The sequence below is a fragment of the Lissotriton helveticus genome, chromosome 10, assembly GCF_964261635.1.
Source record: "Lissotriton helveticus chromosome 10, aLisHel1.1, whole genome shotgun sequence".
Classification (NCBI taxonomy): domain Eukaryota; kingdom Metazoa; phylum Chordata; class Amphibia; order Caudata; family Salamandridae; genus Lissotriton; species Lissotriton helveticus.
Window position 1 is genome coordinate 1057314072 of NC_136071.1, and position 17442 is coordinate 1057331513.

Below are 17442 nucleotides of genomic sequence, written 5' to 3' on the forward strand. Positions count from 1 at the left end.
GTGGTTTATGAGGAAGGGCTTTTGCTTATTCATACATAAGCACCCACATATGTAACCTTGGTTCATCATTGGTATCTTGGCTTGGGCATCAAGACAACTCCCACAGACGAGAGTGAGCTGCTGTGTGAAAAAGCCACAAGAAACATAGTTTAAAAATAAAGAGGTTAAAGGTAAAAAGACAATTAGGTTTATAATTTACAAATGTAAGGAAAATGCTCCAAGCCTAATTGATGATTCTAAAGTAATTAAATATATATTTTTTCTAAAGATAACAATGTGTGTCAGTGCCAATCTACATGAGTGTCAGAAATGTTGAATGATATAAAAGAGTGGAAGTGTTCCAATTGATGGTGAATCGTGCACCAGCATGAGAGTCAATTCACTGAAAGACATGGGATAGTGGAAATGACATCACAACCCATTTGAACTATACATTCATTCACCCACAGATTCTTAATATATTAGCACACAATAACACATTTACACACTCTCTCCCACAGCGATATATTCTAGCTAATTGCACTCCATTGTTTATTACACCAGCATAGAAAAATATCATGTTATTCACAATTAGTATATTTAAAAAAATGGCAAAAAGCAAGCAGATTCGATCCCCAACCAATGTCCACAAGGACGAGGTCCCCCTGTGTTTCTGGCACTGATTTTACCACCTCTGAGTCCAGGGCTTGCAAATGCAATGTTAGGGGTCACAAGGGCAAGCTTGCGGCCCCTGGTGACCCCAAAATTATGTCCATGTGCACTAGCCTATATTTTTACATTCAGACTACTCTTATGGAAGAAGAAACAAAGAAAAGCATCCGACACAGGAGGCCACACCTCAGCAAGACTGCATCGGTTCAGACATGCTGAATCAGAACCCTCATTGAGTAGCAGAAGTCTGAGTGAAAAGCTCAGAGGAGCAAAAAGGGCTTCCAGTGGCCAATGCAAGGCATCTTTTTCTGCGGGCTTTATACAGCTTGTATCAATGGATTGAATCTGGAGAATTGATCAGGTAAGGCAGGTATGAAGGTCAATAGTTTTCAGTCAATGCCTCTGCCCATGGCTTTTTGAGAGAAGTTGAAACGCTCTCTGAGTAGGACAAAGCTGCTCTTCAGTTTCATGAAATCAACTGAATTTGAAGAATGACTCTTAGGTGCAAGTCATTTACTGAATCCAACACTGATGGCTCCCTTTTCAATACGAATGTAAACGTTTAGAAGAAAGAATTTCAAGGCAAAGTTTAGTGTATTGGTTACTTCAGGACTGGTTCCTCTGGACCATACCCATTCAGAATTTTGAAGGGGCCTCTTTATATCTGGTATTTGGGCCATAGAATGTTTCTAGTGCTGCAGCCTCTATCACCTAATTATCTGCCTCTTCAGAAAGTCACTCTGGTAAGGACCCTTTCTACTACACACAATGTACAGAAGCCAGAGTCAGTGGCGTCACTAGGGTTGGTGTCACCCAGTGCAGGAAACTTATGGTGTCACCCCCTCATGACTTTTAGCACCTCACAGACTTCTAGGCGTAAAGAGGAGGCGATGTTACATGGATACTAGGGGCCGCAGCCACTGTCTGGCAAAATATGATCGCCGGAGAATCACCTTGGTGGGACTCTGCCCTCATGTGGGAGGTCCAAGAGCCCACATGACATGATTAGCTGACCTGCCCATGTGGTGGGGCCACACACTTGTCGCCTGATTCCAGCAGTGTCGCACTGTCTTTAAAAGACCAGCGTTGCAAGATCTGACAGACTCCTCTGCAGCCTCCATTGATGACCATAGACTGGCATCGCAGAGGGCACCAGTCAGTGCACTATCCCCTGAGCCCCAGGCCAAGTCTTGAGAGGAGCCCCTGCTACCTACTTAGACGCTAGCAGCAGAGCCCCATTAACTGAAGCCTCAAATGGGTACTCCAAGCACTGCAATGACAACTCAAACTCTAGACAACACTTGCAGTAGCTCAAAACTACTCGGAGCCTAGGACCCTACCTACAGTGCAACGCAAGAGCACAGCAGGCATTGCTAAGTCACCACGCAAGTCCTGACAGTTGAGACCTATGCTTTATCAAAAGAGGATACTCCAGCCCTTATGGGAAGTCACTGCCTAATACGTTCATGTCATTTGTAGCACTTTCTTTGGATAACTTTTTATTCCTGAACACGTTTATTGCAATGGCACGTGTAGTTTTCTTTTACACGTCATACAGAAGGTGCACAATACAAATTCAGAGCAAACACAAGGAGAAGATGGACGGAGCGCTGATACTTTTCAGACACTCACCCCCAGTCACAGATCTCGGTTGAATCCATCATCATTCTTTAGCTTTCTTAGCCACCTCAGTTCAGACCCAGTTATACGCAAATCAGTCTGACCCTGTTCCTCAAGGGAACAGTCGCCCGAACTGTCAAGCCAGGTCTTCCCTTAACCGGATACAAGCATCCTGGGACCGGTTTCTGGGTAACAACCTTTATCAGTCAGGCTAGCTTGAATCCAGTGACAAAGGGTCCTGTGGGTTCTCTTGCTTGGATCTCATCACTTGAACTAACTCCCCACTCCCTTGAGCTTATGTCCTCTTTCTCTACTTTTAAGATTACTCTAAAACATACATTCTTAAACAAGAAGGAACGATTGCCGACTCATTCATCACATCCCATTTCCAATTCTACCCCATCCTTCAGTCATATCCACAGGACAACCATATCTCTTTGCAAATATACATCTTATAAAGGTACAGATAAGCACAGCACAGCGCAGGTATCATTGCAGCCAAATCATAGTGCCACATTAATTGACATAACATGCCACCTGACTCTTCAGATATCTCAGTGGGAGTGACATCAACCTTTTCACCCTGATAACATAAAAAAGTGGCTAAATTGCTCGCACAATAAGATTTTATGTAGTGGATAGCTTCAAAATCTTTCAACATTAGACAACTGCAGTACCTGGACTCTCAAAAAGGAGCAGTGTGGGCGCAGATGGAAACCTGGGTTACTCCTAAATGTTTGGCATGAGTTAATGCGCTGCATAATGCCTGGCTATTAGTTCTTAGGTAGTGCAAAAACATTTGTGTATCTGTACCCCATGGCATATTAGAGAGAAGGGAGGTGTCGGAGTGTCTCAGTAAAAAGAAGTAGCTAGGCAGTGACCAGAGTTGGAAATCATACCTTTTACAAGAGTCCTATGTGCCTTTGGAGAAGACTGATGTGTTAGTCACAAGGGCCAGAATGATACTGAGTACCGTGACCTCCTGGTGCATGGGCAGTGCCAAGTATGGTTGTGTCAAGGTTGTAGAGTAGCACTGAGTAAGGTAGGCTCAGTCCTGGGTAAGGCAGCTTTGTGGCTCCAAGGCTTTTGTATTTAAGGCAGCTTTCAGTTGTATGAGCAGGAAATGACATTTCGGAAAACAAAGCAAAGAATTCCCCTTACCCTACTCCCACTAGTGCGCTCATACATATCCGTGAACAAACACCCTTTCTTGCGGTGCACCACTTCTAATGTGCACCAAAAACACCAGCATTTAAAAAAATGCATTGCAAAGCATACATTGCGTTCCGTTGAGTCTATGCTATGCACTCTTGTACTTAAAGGCAAGACTTACTTAATTTCACATCTCTCTAAGGGTGAGATCACAAAGTGAACCACACAAAACCATGACTGAAATACCTCAAACCATCACGCAACCACTACCAAGCACACACACCTCTTTTTCACATTTACGTTTTTGTAAACAGAGAAGGTATTATTTGAAATATTATACATGTTTACTTTGGAAATTGTTCAGAAATGTGACCCCTGCCCCTGACGTGAGTGTAGTTCGGCTGCTCCCAGAATCAGAACATTAAATTGATTCATCGGACGCCTGTTTCTCCGCCCGGAACAAACCCCAGAGGAGATTTGGACATTTAATCATGACCTCCCTCCGCGCGCGCCCCTCTCCTGTGCCGAGGCCACTAGAACTGAAGTGTATGTCTGTCGTGGTGGACAACTTAGCCAGTCAGATTTTCCTAAGAGTCCAACAATAATTATTACAGTGCAAATCTTGTAACCCTTGTCTGCTACAGTATTCTGATTTTCAGTAGTAATCCATCAATCCACACTACATATTACTACTGCTTGGCGAATGGTCATATTAGTCAAAAGCGGTCTTCAGGATATTGGCCACAAATGTGACGTGTCAACAAACAAAGTTGCCACAGATATCTAATGGGCTATAAAAGCAAAGAAATCAAATGTCAGCAACTGCCAAGCTCAACCATACCATCAGAAAACAAAGCAGACATTTTACATAGTAGGTAACTATCGATTTATACAATTATCGAGCTCTCCAAATTGTTTCACCTACTGGCGAGTGCTCGAGTGTTTAAGAGGTGTCGGCAGATATTGTACGAACGTGAACGTGGTTATCTAGTTCAACAACAACGTTCACAGTTTAAAAGAAAACATCGGCCCCTTTTGTAGAGAATGTACATTACATGAGTAAATAGTACAGCTTAAAAAAAAACGAGCAATTGGGGGAAGAGTTTAGGCTTAGACAACCAGCGTTCTCATGTGTCACTGCTTCAGAGTGCATTTGAAGAAAACGGAAAAACAACCACTGTACAACAACAGCTGCACGAGGGCAGAGCCCGAGAGCTGATGGGGTGTGACGGGAGGTGACAGGGAGGCTCACAGAGGCTTACACCGCTGCCGATCCAGGCTGGGCTTCCGCGCGAGGCACAAATGCAATTACATATTAAAACCTCCGGAGACTGCAAATAGTCTGGCACGGTGTCACCCCATGTCGTGGTGTCACCCGGTGCGGTCCGCACCCACCGCACCCCCCTAGAGATGCCACTGGCCAGAGTTCTTATTCATTTTTAAATTGAGGTGGTGTTAGACGTGGCTTTTTGCAGCGGGTTCACCCTTAGACGTTTTGTTTTTTTGGCCTCCTGTTTTTGACTTTGTTTTTACTGGTTTAGTGTCTCTGGGCACCTTCTCACTGCTGTTCAGTGTTAATGTGCAAGTGCTTCTACTATAAAGTGTGTTATGATTGAGGTACCATGATTGGACTAGTTTGATGTACAGGTAAGTCCCTAGTACAGTGCACTGTGTGTGCCCAAGGACTGTAAATCAAATGCTACTAGTGGGCTTGCATCACTGGTTGGGTCACCCACACAGGCAGACATTCAAAGGTGCCTCAGACCTGCCACTGCAGTGTCTGCACACAGTTTCTACTGCCATGTCGACCTGGATATTGCCAGGCCCTAACCTTCCCTTTTTTCACATATAAGACACCCCTAAGGTAGGCCCTAGGTGCCCCTGTGGGCAGGGTGCATTGTGTGTAACAGGTAGAACATGTACTGGTTTGTGTTACATGCCCTAATAGTGAAATCCTGTACATGTAGTTTTTCACTGTTGCAATGCTATTTGTCTCATAGGTTAAGTGGCTTTGTACCATCTTACAAGCATACATTTCCAAAGAGACAAGATAGAGAAATGGAGTTTAGGCTTTCTTAACTAACAATTTAAAAATACATCTTTTCGAAAAGCTGATTTTATATTGTGTGTTTGAAAATACCACTTTTTGAAAGTGGGTGTTTTCTTGCTTAACCATACTGTTTGCCTCTGCCTTTTGTGTATTCACTGTGTCTGGGTTTGGAGTGACGGGGCTGGGGATGTGCATTCCTACTAGACAGACACAGTGGGGGGAGAGGAGTTCAGGTGTGTGCCGCCTTTCCTGAGTGACTCATAGCCGGGCTGAATAGACCTGGCTACATTTAGTTTGCCTACAACTAAACACCAACAAAACAGAAGTACTCATCATGGGCCCAAACCCCGACGCCTGGAGTGACACCTGGTGGCCCACCGCCCTTGGAAACCCGCCAACCCCCACAGACCACGCACGCAACCTGGGAATCATCCTGGACTCCGAGCTCAAAATGGACCGCCAGATCAACTCTGTCTCATCTTCCTGCTTCCACACCCTCCGCCTCCTTCGTAAGACCTTCAAATGGATCCCCCTCGAACACCGAAAGACAGTCACTCACGCCCTGGTCACCAGCAGACACGACTACGGCAACGCACTCTACGCCGGAATAAACAAAAACCTCATCCGCAAACTACAGAACATCCAGAACGCCGCCGCAAGACTGGTCCTCAACCTGCCAAAACACTGCCACATCTCCCAGCACCTGCGCACACTCCACTGGCTCCCCGTCGAGGCGAGAATCACCTTTAAGATGCTCACCCACGCACACAAGGCCCTCCATGGCATCGGACCAGCATACCTGAACAGCCGACTCAAATTCCACGCACCCCAAAGGACCCTACGATCAGCCCAGCTTTCCTACGCTGTGGTCCCCCGCACCAGAAAGACCAGATCGGGAGGCCGCTCCTTCTCCTTCCTCGCGGCCAAAGCATGGAACGCCCTTCCGCTCCACCTCAGACAGACAACATCGCTCCCCATCTTCGCAAGAAACCTCAAAACCTGGCTCTTCGACAGACCCCCTCCTTGATGGAATGGAACCTGCACCCCCCCAACTCCCCCCCCCACCCCTAGCGCCTTGAGACCCTTACGGGTGAGTAGTCGCGCTTTAACAAACTACTGATTGATTGAGAGTAGTGGGAGGAGTTGTCGCTTGCAACTGAATGGACTGTGTCTGCCTCTCGCAAAGCTGCCTCCACCCCCTGTGGTGAACCTGGCCTGAGCCAGACTGAACTGGTTTATGTATGCCAGTGGAACTTTGTTTGTACAAACTTCGAAGGGAAATGCCATATAAATATTGGGGTCCTGACCCCAGAACTCCTCTGGATCAATAAACCTGTCAAGAAGAAGAGCTGGAGAAGCTGGGAGGAGAGACTACTATTTTGCTGTGGGCTTTGCTGTGTTGGCCTGCAGTGGCTGCTTCTGTCTTGGGCAGTGAAAGGAGTGGACTGGACTTTCTGCATCTTCTTTCCCTGAGTTTCTCCAAGGGTCTGAGGTAGAGCCTGCTCTCTGTTCAAGAAGTCTCAGGAACAACAACAACTTCGCAGACTACGCGCATGCCTCCACGCCGCAGGGATCTGAGACAAGGCTCTGGATTGGACCACCTCCTTCCTCTCCGGCAGGACCCAGAGCATCCGACTCCCCCATTCCGTTCCAAAGCCTCCAAGATCATCTGCGGCGTATCCCAGGGATCCTCCCTAAGCCCGACGCTGTTCAACATTTACATAGCCCCGCTCGCACACGTAGCCCGACAGGACAACCTCAACATAATCTCCTACGCCGACGACACTCAGGTGATCCTCTCCCTCACCAAGGACCCCATCACCGCCAAAGCCAACCTTCACGACGGAATGAAGGCCGTCGCCAACTGGATGAAGACCAGCCGTCTGAAGCTGAACTTGGACAAGACGGAGGTCCTCATCCTCGGCTCCAACCTTTCAGCCTGCGACAACTCCTGGAGGCCGACGGCACTGGGGCAGCCCCGACACCCACCGACCACGCACGCAACCTGGGAATCATCCTCGACTCAACGCTCTCAATGACCAAGCAAGTCGACGCCGTCTCCTCCTCCTGCTTCAACACCGTCCGCATGCTCCGCAAGATCTACAGATGGATCCCGACAGATACAAGAAAGACCGTCAGCAGCAGACTCGACTACGGAAACGCCCTCTATGCAGGAGCCCCGAACAACCTCATCAAATGACTACAACACATCCAAAACGCCTCAATGTACCATGCCAGGGCCACATCACCCCCCACCTGAGAAACCTGCCCTGGCTCCCCGTCAACAAGAGGATATCCTTCAAGCTCCTCACCCACGCACACAAGGCACTCCACAAGACTGGCCCAGCCGACCTCAACAGACGGCTCTCCTTCTACATCCCCAACTGCCAGCTATGCTCCGCCGACCTCTCACTAGCCACCGCCATGCGCATCCAAAGAACAACCACCGGTGGGAGATCCTTCTCCCACTTCGCCGCCAAGACATGGAACACCCTCCCACTGAGCCTACGACAGAGCCAAGACCTGCTGACCTTCAGGAGGATACTCAAGACCTGGCTGTTCGATCAGTAGCACCCCCCCCCCCAGCGCCTTGAGACCCTCGCGGCTATGTAGTGTGCTTTACAAATGATTGATTGATTGATTGATTGATTGATTGATTTGATTGATTGAGGTGTATGATGGTAGCGGGTGCTGTAATTTTGAGGTCTGACTCTGCACAGTGACAGCTGTTTTGTTCATGGTCCCTCAGGCATTTCTCCACTGAGAGCCACAGACGTCTGAAACTTGCTAGTAACAGCTGATCAGGAAGGACATTTTGGTGGTATGTGGGGTTTACCAGTAGGGGTGACTGTGTGCACTAGTATACTCTGCTCCACTAGTGGGTAGTTAAGTTTTTTGAGCAAACTTCACACTCTAGCGGAGCGCGGAGTGACAAAAACTCAGAGAACTCCACGGCGGAGCAGAGTTCATTGCCCACTGTTACTCCTGACTTCAACCGCATGGAGTTCAATCTGCAATGCGTGTAACTTCAAGGGCCCGACGACTCCTGCACCAACCTCTGAGACCGACACCTGCTGACACCGGCTCTTCAGAGCTCATTGCGAGGTCACCGATTCCTTGCATTTCTAAATGTACTGTTTGCAGGTCTTCCCAACACCATAGCTGGCCTGCAATGCTGCGGTGTACCAGAACTGTTGGATTTGTTCGTTCACGACACCGTGATAGCACCCAGACAGAGCTATTGACTACAAGTTACTGTTTTTAAAGCATACTTTTGCTTTATGAGTATTTTGAATAACTGTATGTTAGATTTTTTCTCATTTTGGTTTTGTTTTACACATAAATATTGGCTATGTTTCTAAAACTGTTGTGATCCTTTTATACTATTTTCACTATATTACTGCTAGTTATGTGCAAAGGCTTTACACACTGACTCTGAGATAAGTCGGGCAGCTCCTGTCAAGCTACCAAAGGGGTGAGCAGGGGTTATTTTAGAAGTGTAACTTTGATCCTGACTAGAAAGAAGGGTCCCTACTTGAACAGGGTAATAACCTGCCAACTAGAGACCCCCATTTCTAACAGATGGGCAAAATATTCTGCCACATTTGTTTCTGCCTGTGGGGATGAATTAGGGTTGCTCTGCTGCTTCACAGGAAGAGAAGAAGGCTCACCACGGTTGATTTTGTGAGCACTGTGAGGGGTGTGCAAAGTATTTACCTTAATGTCAATTGCATTAAGGTAAGTCCATTAAGGTAAGTTCATTTTCCCGAACTCTTGACAGTGCACTTGAAAGCAGATACCCGAGGAGAGTAGCCTGTACGCATCTCCTCGTGCTCTAACAAGCAGGTACCCCTGCTGTAGATCTTGCCTTCATACACTGAGAGGGTTCGGACAGTGTAATTAACTTAATGCAATTACCATTAAAGTAAATACATTGCCCGGCTCCTGACAGTGTTGAAGAGCACAATAACTCCTCCTTCTATGCTTTCCTCACTATGCAGGATAAAGAATTCTTGTGCTGCAAGGCATTCTGCTTGAATTCCACAATTTAAAAAAAATTGGGACATATAGGGGTGAAACAAGTCTAAACAGGCAGAAAAGACAGATGTGAAACCAGCAGAAACAGGCGACATTGGTCAAAGTTTGTTATCCCTAAGACATGCCTTGCGCCATTCATAGTCTCCCAGAAAACATCAGAGAAACAAGCATTTGCAATGCAATAGGTCTCGCATTTGGGAGAGTTTGAGCTATTGGCATTGTAAATGACAATGTCTTTTATTTATGTGTTGGTTTTTAAAACAGATAAATAAAAGGCATTGTAATTTACAATGTCAATAGCTTAAACTCTCACAAATGCGAGACCTATTGCATTTCAAATGCTTGTAAAAGCGCCCCATGCAGTGCTTTCACTTTAGTGGCAGCCATGCCCCTTTCTTTAAAGTGAAAGCGTATTTGTTTGTCAAGTGGGCCCTATTGGTAATGAAAATGAAAAAGCGGGTGCCGTGCTGAAACTCTAGAGCGGCACCTGGAGGCAAGCTGGCACCCTTGCAGGAAAGCACTTCGTGCCTGCTATAGCGAAAAATCATTAACAAAATAGTACTCACAGACTGTAGATAAAATAGACCGGGTAACAACACAAGTAAAACGTCTGGTACAAATGTATACAAGGCGATACTAAGGAGGGGCTTCTAAGCCTATTCACGAATCAAGAGCAACCATGTAGAAACTACAGTAAAGAAGCCAATTGAAAAGATGGGTGGAAAATAAGCGGCGCTTCAAGTCCATACCTGACTACAGAATGACTCGCAGAGCAGCACATGCGCCATCCAGGCTCGAGCTAATAAACAAGATGTTGTAAAGGGGTAAAGAAGCCCCACAACCAATTATTACCAACCAGGATCGTCAACAATAGGGTGTGCGTGGACCCACTGGCATCGCTGCGGACAGGACTCTTCCATAGCGAAGAGACCCATATATGTTAAGAATATAACAAAGTTGAATAGAGTTAAGTGGTGAGAGTCTTTCATTCCTTCACGAAAATATCATGGAAGCCAGATATCACTCTTTTCTCCAACTTTTAGGAAGCATATGAAGCTTGAGAGCAACAGATAGTCACTGCAAACATATAAGCTTAAGGAAATTGGGTTCTCTCACCAGTCAAGAGGTTTAATTATTAATTACATACCTTGACTGGACGTAGAATCATTCATCTTTCAAATGTTAAAAACGATATGAGACGACTGAATTCTGGTACCTGATTTATTGAGTTGTTGACCCAGGTTACATACCTCTTTGTTGGTCACTCAAAATACATTCATGACATAAGACCCATATCCTGGCTTGTGACCTTTCTGTTGCACTCTCATGACAACTCTAGGCATTTCTTTCTTTGCAGAAAAATATCATGCACCACAACCGTATAGATTAGCACACCGTTTGATGGACAAGGAAACCCTCTATTAATACATCTGGTATTATTTTTGCTATCAATTTATAGCTACATATGGGGGTGGGGTCGCACACTACTCACACACCGGCGGTGTCGCCCCTAAGGACTCTGGTCAATGTAGTAGAGTGTTCGCGATGCATCATCTTTCGATCTTCTGCTATCTTCGCTGTCTTTGCCATCCCTGGACACGTGTTTCGGGGTATCACCCCTCGTCAGCAGGGATAGCCCGTGTACTGATGAGGGGTAATACCCTGAAACACGTGTCCAGGGATGGCGAAGACAGCGAAGATAGCAGAAGATCGAAAGATGATGCATCGCGAACACTTTACTACATTGACCAGAGTCCATAGGGGCGACACCGCCGGTGTGTGAGTGGTGTGCGACCCCACCCCCATTTGTAACTTTAAAGCTCCCTTGAGCAGCGGGCTGACGAGCCTGGGATCCCGCACCTACGCGCCTGAGTGGTGCTATACCTGGCAGATATTGGCAGCCATCGGCAACCCCAGTACACCGCCTATCCCTGCTGATGAGGGGTAATACCCCGAAACACGTGTCCAGGGATGGCGAAGACAGCGAAGATAGCAGAAGATCGAAAGATGATGCATCGCGAACACTTTACTACATTGACCAGAGTCCTTAGGGGCGACACCGCCGGTGTGTGAGTAGTGTGCGACCCCACCACCATTTGTAACTTTAAAGCTCCCTTGAGCAGCGGGCTGACGAGCCTGGGATCCCACACCTACGCGCCTGAGTGGTACTATACCTGGCAGATATTGACAGCCATCGGCAACCCCAGTACACGGCTCATCCCTGCTGATGAGGGGTAATACCCCGAAACACGTGTCCAGGGATGGCGAAGACAGCGAAGATAGCAGAAGATCGAAAGATGATGCATCGCGAACACTTTACTACATTGACCAGAGTCCTTAGGGGCGACACCGCCGGTGTGTGAGTAGTGTGCGACCCCACCACCATTTGTAACTTTAAAGCTCCCTTGAGCAGCGGGCTGACGAGCCTGGGATCCCACACCTACGCGCCTGAGTGGTACTATACCTGGCAGATATTGACAGCCATCGGCAACCCCAGTACACGGCCCATCCCTGCTGATGAGGGGTAATACCCCGAAACACGTGTCCAGGGATGGCGAAGACAGCGAAGATAGCAGAAGATCGAAAGATGATGCATCGCGAACACTTTACTACATTGACCAGAGTCCTTAGGGGCGACACCGCCGGTGTGTGAGTAGTGTGCGACCCCACCCCCATTTGTAACTTTAAAGCTCCCTTTAGCAGTGGGCTGACGAGCCTGGGATCCCGCACCTACGCGCCTGAGTGGTACTATACCTGGCAGATATTGGCAGCCATCGGCAACCCCAGTACACGGCCTATCCCTGCTGATGAGGGGTAATACCCCGAAACACGTGTCCAGGGATGGCGAAGACAGCGAAGATAGCAGAAGATCGAAAGATGATGCATCGCGAACACTTTACTACATTGACCAGAGTCCTTAGGGGCGACACCGCCGGTGTGTGAGTAGTGTGCGACCCCACCCCCATTTTTATCAATTTATAGCTGATGCTAATTAATATCAGCTTAGACTTATGCCTTAAGATCATACCAATCCAATTGCAACTTTCAAGTGATGCAATAGTGTTTTCAACTGAGCACACATGGCTGAAACCAGGAGTCCCCAGATAACCTCAGATATCAAAAACGACTTTTTAAAGAAATAAAAGATGAGGCAACTCAGGCAGATGGTCTTTCTCACATACACTGTATGAAGCTAGTTTTTAATGATACCCCCTGCCTGCATTTGGTGACACGGTATTTAAGCAGCCCACTGGGATTTTGTTTGTAACTACGAAGGTACAGTAGATTCTGTACCTTCTCCTCATCTGGGAAGCAAAAAAGTGATAGGTGGATTGCTCGAATTAGTCTGAGTCACCGGTTAATTACTTTGGGAGAGACTGTGCTGAACTGCCAGGCTAAGTCCCCTCTGAATGGGAGAACAAGCACTCCCAGGCTGGTTTTGTTCTATTTCATCTGTGTCAGTAGGTGAAGCATGAGTTTTATGGCACAGTGAGCACGCCACCTATGTCTGGACATACCTGTCAAATTTAGGAAGTCGAACTAAGAAAGAAGTGATGCTGGGTATTTATTCTGTCACTCGTAGTTACTGTTAATCTCTCTCGGCCACAATTCAGCCCATTGCAGTTTTGTCCACCATGCTGTCTGAGACAGGACCCATCCATATGCAAATCAACCTGGGGACTGCTCCGATAGGAACAGTCCTCTCCAATCTGCCATTCCTGATCTCCTCTAACTCCCAACTCAACATCTTTTTTTGCCCATGTCCTCAATGTCATTGTGTATTTGTGTGTTAAAAGTGCCATCTTTTTTTACCGGATCTGCACTAGCGTAAATTAGGAAGAAGCTTTTGTGTAAAAAGCCCCACATTTAGGTATTTTTTTCATGTTATGAAAGGTCGGAAATTATTATTAAATGAAATTCATAAGGCACAATCATTCACCATGCGATGGCAGTCAGCAGAGGGAAATTCTGCCAGATCTAATTCTGCACCGCTATAAGGCATTTGGCTTTTTTACTGTTGTTACTCTTTGTGTTTTGGTCTAACCTAAAACCATCCAATAAACAATTATATCAATATGGGTAATGCTGTAATGTTGTTGTTCAATAGCCAAAAATGATCTTCCTTATTCGTAAGAACATGTAAGTAATTTAATGTGCACTGAGCAGCGGCGGCTTCTCCGATAAGGCAAAGGAGCGTCGCCTCACTGCTCTCAGAGCAGTGGAAAAAGGAAAAATAAAATGATAATAACAGCGTAATGGATTGTGCACCATAAGTGCTCATGACAGTTTGGCCAGCCGTCTTGGGTGGGCCAACCAGTCATGTGCTTAGCATTTCTCTATCTGGAGGTGTTTCTTAACCGGGTGGAGAACAGTCCCAAGGCTTCCGGGCACTGTCTGAATGGCCAAACAGGCCTCTCAGACCAAGCACAATGCTATTGTCATGCTGGTGACAGCAGCATTGTAAATGGCTTAGTGGAGCCTGTGTGCTGCCAGGAGCCAGGAAGAGGAGAAGACGTAGTGGAAACTGCAGCCATAATCAGGTAAGATGTTTTTATTCCCCCCTTCCTGCCCCTCCACCTTCCTCCCCCCCTACGTAGCAGCTGCCACTGGACCCGAGAGGTACATTTCCATGAGCCACATTTGCTGCTAGTAATTCTGACTGCAGAAATTGCATCAGTGAGTTTTCCACCAGGATCTTATCCACAAACAACTCTTTCAATGGTGGATTCAGACTCTTTAGCGAAGAAACCATGCCTACCTAGGTGGAAAATTTAATCTAGAGGGGATGGGAATGAAACCACAAAACTCTAAATTTACAAACCTCTCTAACATGGAAAATAAATAAACTCCATGTTGTGCAAAGTTCTGTGAATGTTATAGAGATATATGTTCTTAACAACTTTACTATTTTTTCATTATGCAATGTAACAATAGCAAGTGTGAATCAGAGCATTACGTTGATACAAGATACACGGCAGATTGTCGTAGACCATGAGCCCTACAACTGTGCACATTCTTTGTACAATAGAGAGGGATATTTTGGTATTGAGTGCAGCAATATTATTGTGTGTTCATCATTTCCATCCCAGATTCTCTCTATGCACACTCTGCTCTCATGCTTTCTCCTCATCCTCCGATGAACCTTCTTCATTATCTCTCAATAGGGTACGGTTGCCATGGAGAGTGACAATTTCCTCAGAGATTTCCAAATCACCCTCCTCAAACCCATCCCTTTGTATTTCCCTTGAGTGACACTCCACCAGGACAACCCGTTTAGTCAATCCCATAATCCAGCTTTGGAAATGGAGGGCACATGGGGAGAGGCACGCTATATCTATGCACCGCTTCGCCAGGAGCAAGCCCAATGCCACAAACCTGTGTCTAATCTTCGGGACCTTCTTAGCGCTGAGTATTAATTCCAACAGGCATTGGTTTACTGTGGGACACAACTGAAGGGTGGTCACCCACCAGTGCGGCAACCACCACTAGCCAGTAGTCTGACACCCCGGCACAGGCCAAGGTCATATGCACAAAGGACGCCATTCCATCACTGTATCCTGTGCAAGTCACTGGGTGTGCCAGGAATATTCTATTAAATCTCTGGGGCATAAAATAGGTGCTGTTTGAGTTGTAGAATTGAGATAACTTAAAATTAGCATTATTGGCTGTTAGACATGGTAAGTGCCCCCACTTACCAGTCCCCAAACCTTCCATTTTCTACATGTTAGCCACCCTTAAGGTAGGCACAAGGGCAGGGCACGTTGTAAGTAAAAGGTAGGGCATGCCCTGGTGTGTGTGGCATGTCCTGATAGTGAATTACAGCCAATTTCGTTTTTTACCACTGCAAGGCTACCTGTCCCCATAGGGGGGAATGGGCAGTTGTCTCCGGTTACATACTCTAACAGTAGCAATGCTTTAATTAAGTGCCAGAGCACAACTTTAAAACGAATTTCCCAATTAGTTTATCTTCCATTAATTTTTCCATTTTAGGTGTATGTGATATATTTTGTTCAATTGGACCCCAGTACAAGCAGCAATGAGGCTAAAGTTCAGTTACTTGTTGTACAATGCAATACGAACGATCACAGGGATTCCGAAGCCTATTTTCAAATTATGACTTCACTTCCATGGAATCACACCGAAAAAACCCCAGCTTTGTAGTAATCTTGCGTTGTAGCACACCCTGGCCGCATTCGGCAACCAGGGTGGGGTTACAGTGATAAAGCAAGTCACCCACTAGGTAGGCAAGTGAGGGTTCTTCTAGAACACCTTTTCGGTTTCAATCCCTTGAAGCACATCAGAAGGGATAGAAGAAAGAAGACTGGAAGTAACAGAACCACTAATAGGTAGATGACCCGTTCTCACTTTGTATCTTTTAATGTTGTAGATGTCCTATTGGCTAGAGATGATCCTCTATGAGGAATTAAGACAGTACTTACTGCTTCTCTTGATGTCCTTAGACATCAGCATTACATCAGCCTGGATCCTCTCGGACGTTTCAGCCACATTCAACATTGTCCCTCAGTTAATATTCCTTTATTGCATGATCAATTAAAATCATTACAATATATTTGCAATAAGCGAAAAATATATATTGAGTTTATCGAGAAAATGTCCGATTCATGAACAGTATCTGTGGCTAGAAATCGCAGCGTTAGTGTGCAAATTAGCATAACTGTGCAAACGGTGCGTGTGATGCATACAGTCTTAAAACACAAGCGTAGGTAGAATCAGTTTAAAATAAATACCATGAGAGTTTAGGAGACATGATTTATACCTGAAATAAGATATTGAGTCAATTCCGAGCACAGTAGTTTGAGTGTGCAAAAGGTGCAGGTAAGCTTGTGGGCTGATAAACATTGAGCAGATAGTCATGTACGACTGATAAAAACAATTAAAAGATCTGCTGAGATGAAAATTAAAAACCGCTCTACAAAACATAAAAAAATCCATTCCTTATAATAATGTTAATTTTAGTTATCAGTCTTGTTAATGTCCTTAAGTAATCCTTGTAGCAGTCTGATATATTTGCCAGATTTTGCCAAGTCACACAGATCCAAGTTTGTTGCCTCTTTGCAGGTTTCTATACTGTGTCTGAGGAACAGTGGTTTTAGCAGGGTGTGGCGGACATTCAAGAATGCTGGGCAACAGCACAAAAGATGGTTGAAAGTTTCCTTTTTATAGCCACAAAGTCTGCACTTGACTATCATGGAAAGGGAATGCCATTTTGGGTACATCTCTCTAGACTGTAGGCACATCAAACTTTCAACTATGATTTGTTTTGAACATATCTTTCCAATCAAGTACAGGAGGTATGGCTGTGGTCTCGAATAGGGCTGATCATGGGGGCTGTATAAGGTGGCCACTGCTCCAGATAACGGGGTGTCTTTTGATTTTAGTTTGGCCACATCCGATAGCATTGACTGCAGTTTTGTCTGCCTTTTTAGGATTATTTTAAGTGCTGAATGTGAGAGCTGTTTATTGTTTAACACAGACACAGACAAAAACATTTGGACAGGATCCATTGATTTGTTTAAATAGTTCAACTACGGGTTCTTCTTTTTGATTAAACATTGTCCAGCAAAACACTCTCCTCAAGAGGCTGTCTGAGGTAACCTTCTAAGACACCACTTTGGCTGGATTTCCTTTTATCTGTCTGATCGAGCTGAAGCTTTGTCCTACCCTCTTTAATTGTAGTGCTTCATGGAGCTCTTCACCTTCTCCCGATCTGCTTAGTTTCTGTGTTGCACTTCTGACTTTTCTTAATATTCTCTTATCGAATTCATGCATTCAGGCTGGACCTTTTCGCTTACGTTGATGATGCTGAGATGTCCTTAATTTAAATGGTGATCTGGCTGACGTTTTCCACCAGTTTTCTCACTGAATGTCAACCATTTCCTACTGGATGACATTCTAGTGGTTGTGGGAAG

The 17442-nt window shown here is 45.8% G+C and overlaps 1 protein-coding gene across 1 annotated transcript in view; it reads right to left on the reverse strand.

Annotated features, from left to right (window-relative positions):
* The window catches only part of MEOX2 (mesenchyme homeobox 2), a 258787-nt gene that overhangs the window by 1704 nt on the left and 239641 nt on the right, over positions 1-17442 (reverse strand).